We start from the raw sequence: 3,385 nt of genomic DNA, 5'->3' as shown, positions 1-3,385 counted from the left end.
TGACAACCGTCAAATTTCGGTCAATTCAAAGTCAACAAGTCAAACCGGTCAACTCCAATAACCCTTGTATGCTAGGGTTTACGTTATGTAATCACTATACAATTCGCTATTTTAATGAGAAATCATCATTTGGAAAGTTCATGTGTTTGATTTTCCTTAGCCTTAACAATGCTAAACAACAAACCAAAGCGATAAAACACTATTGCACAATCATCGGGATTGTGTAAGACACTAAATCATGGCTTAACGGGGTTTATGGACCTTTCGTTGCGAAGCCGGACACTCAAAAAGATCACAAACGAAACCTCTCACAATCTCTTTCACTCAACCTCTCTCTATTAAAATCTCTCCCAAATCTCTCCCGAATCTCTCCCAAATCTCTCTCAAAAGTTCCTTTAATTTTTTGTAATCATTCGGGCCATCCCGACCCTTAACTGGGTCAAAAACCACTTGAAACGGGGTAAAAACGGGTAAAATAGGCTTAAGGACCCAAAACTGAAGCTTGAGGACCGAAGTCCCTGTCATAAAGGAAGACGACACACATTTGTCTGTCGTAAACTTACGACTCGCGTGTTTAGGACACGCAATGAGTATCAAGGAAGCCCCTGTCATAAAAGAAGACGACATGCATGTTTGCGTGTCATAATTTTTCCGGTTTTTCGACTACGACTTCGTTTTAACTCCGTTTTTCATTATTTTAACGTGGGATTTTCACCCAAAACTTTATTTTATAAACTAAGGCCCCAAAATATATAAATCTCCAGGGTTTTTATAAAAATGTATTAAAAGAATTGGTGGTTGGACTAATTATTGAGGGAATATTTGCTTTTCCTTATTTTATGACAAAAGCAAGCCACCACCACCTCACTCTATGATCATCCACTCTTTCCCACTACTCCTTGTCTCCTTAGTGGACCTTTACAACCAATCTCCAGCTCTTCCCACGTTTTAAGAGCTGGAGGATTGATCCTCTCTCCTCATCCTCCATAAAAACTCTTTCATTCTACACTTAGCAACCAAGAACACTCTCCAAAATTCTCTCATCTTTTCTCTCAACTTCAAGAACTTCAAGGCTTTCTCCAGGGATTTCTTGCTTCAATTAGTAAGTATCTTCATCATTCACATAATTATTAAACTCCATTCTACTCAAATCATTGATATCTTACACAAGTTCCATCTTATTCGGTGTTAGATTTTCGAATCATCAAGACATCTTCTGAGTGTTCTTGAGTTGAACACTTCCTCTCTCTCACTTTCATCCACTGAAACCACATAAAGTGAGTTCATACCATACATTTACATGTTTTTCTTAAGTTTTAAGGGGGGAATACAAGTAAAATCATCAAGAACACAATTAAACTTTTTCTAACAGATTGCATCAGAAAAGATGGACGTTAATCACGGACTGTTTTGGCTAACTTAAAAATTTTAGTTTTCAAAACTGTTTCAGATGCAAGTAGTTCAAACTCTTAGCTTTAAAATGACTACTTGCACACCTCCAAATGATTTTTCTACAATTAATGGTGATTTTTACAAAACTGCCTGTCATTTCAGAGGCAAACCCCGACCAGTCTGTGATTATGAACATTTTCACCTCTGTTAGAGATCACTAAAAATCATGATAAAATTCACGAACAAACTAGACTCATATTCCAAACTCTCAAAATTTGCGGATTTGGATTTAGAGCTGTGATGATTTTTCTATAAATTTTCTAAGAACGGTAACAGAAACTGTTTTTAACGAAAAGTTGCTGTTAATTTCATTTCATCTTGTAACATGTTGAGCAAGGTGTATATCTTTATGTGACTATATGTTACTGCAATATATGACATTTTATCTTAATATTTAGACACACATCAGTTTACAAATGGATTTGGTCATATAAAATATAAAGAATAACAAGTGATTATAATCAAAGTACAATCGATACATTCAAACATTAAATAAACTATTTTGAATATAGTTTGCATACATTACCACGTACTACCCTTGGTTGATAAACTATAATAGGTATAGTTTATGATACATTACATAACACATACATTTAAAAAGGGTACATTTATACAAAGGATATTTTCATTAAGCAAGGTACGGCCATACGGTACCAAGTTTTCATAACACGAAATTCCGTTAATGACTTTGTGAGACAATTACTTCAAATTACCATTAAGTCCTGTATTGTAACCAGAGTCTCCTTGAGGGAGAGCGTGATACTTGTGTATAGATCTATATTGGGTTTGACAAACCCACACCTAAACTGCATGCAACAGTTAGACCGATAGGTCTGGGGTGACAAATGTCATAACATTTCCGACGCCTGAAGAACGTCGTTTTAGGCAACCTTGGTCATAGTATGGTTATAATAAACTCACATAAAGTATTAACAAACATTGGAATTTACGGGAACTTCATTAAAATTTAACGAGTTTATGTCGATTTAAACTTGCATTGTTTTACTATAAATATGACAAATTACTTGTACATTTCGGTCTTTGGGTTTTAAGACTACATTTACACATTAAGGAAAATATTGGATTTTTCTAACACAAATACTACTTTTACAAATGAAAAGCTTATGAACTCACCAACCTTTGTGTTGACACTTTTTCAAACAACTTGTATTCTCAGGAAATCATTAAACAGGTAATCAAGTGCTTTTGAGGATGGGACGCTAAGGCGTCTACTATTTCATATTTTATCAACATATTGTAATTGATTCGTAAATATGTAATTCATACAATGATGTAATATTTTTTCAATTATATATATGTTGGTTGTGTTTGCTTGAATTACTATTACAATTGCTGTTATGATACTATACATGAAGTCCTCCACCCCCGGACGTTTCCGCCATCCTTGGTTTGGGGGTGTGACAGATTGGTATCAGAGCGCAGTTTATAGTGAATTAAGTATATCAAACCACATAAGATATACAAACTATAAACACAATTGGGACTAATAGTCTCTGATTTGTGCATTTTTCAAATAAATATACTTTTAGAAAATAAATGATTCTTTTTATTAAAAAGTATAAATACATGCATACATGCTCACATAGTGTCATAACTACAACAACATAAAATAAAAGAAGAGGAGTTGTACATTATGGGTATGCCTTGGTATATGTAAATCAAGTCTGGGAAGGATATAGCCTGATCAACTATATCTGTCCGGGAATTGACTTGCATATACCGGGGGATGGTCAGGATGGACAACAAATCTAACAAACTCGTCTTACCGCTAGTACGCCTCATTCACGAAGCCGGTCTATAAGGGGGGTATAAGGTTGTTGCCTATAAAATGGCAACTTAATGGGTGTCCACTCTCACCCACCGCTTCCTTGATCGGTGGAGGGTCGTTAGCCGAACGGGTAAGACAAGGACT

At 35.3% G+C, this 3,385-nt stretch overlaps 1 long non-coding RNA gene across 1 annotated transcript; it reads left to right on the top strand.

The window, feature by feature from the left end:
* The first annotated feature begins 967 nt into the window (after positions 1-967).
* LOC145162833 (uncharacterized) lies at positions 968-2,906 on the top strand. The gene is made up of 3 exons (XR_013739364.1): positions 968-1,102; positions 1,193-1,277; positions 2,630-2,906. It is a non-coding gene; the product is annotated as an uncharacterized LOC145162833 (long non-coding RNA).
* The last annotated feature ends 479 nt before the right edge of the window (positions 2,907-3,385 follow it).

The sequence above is a fragment of the Lactuca virosa genome, chromosome 3, assembly GCF_052849685.1.
Source record: "Lactuca virosa cultivar CGN04683 chromosome 3, Lactuca_virosa_CGN04683_v6, whole genome shotgun sequence".
Taxonomy (NCBI): Eukaryota; Viridiplantae; Streptophyta; class Magnoliopsida; order Asterales; family Asteraceae; genus Lactuca; species Lactuca virosa.
Note: the sequence above shows the minus strand (reverse complement) of the source record. Positions and strands in the feature narration are given on the sequence as shown.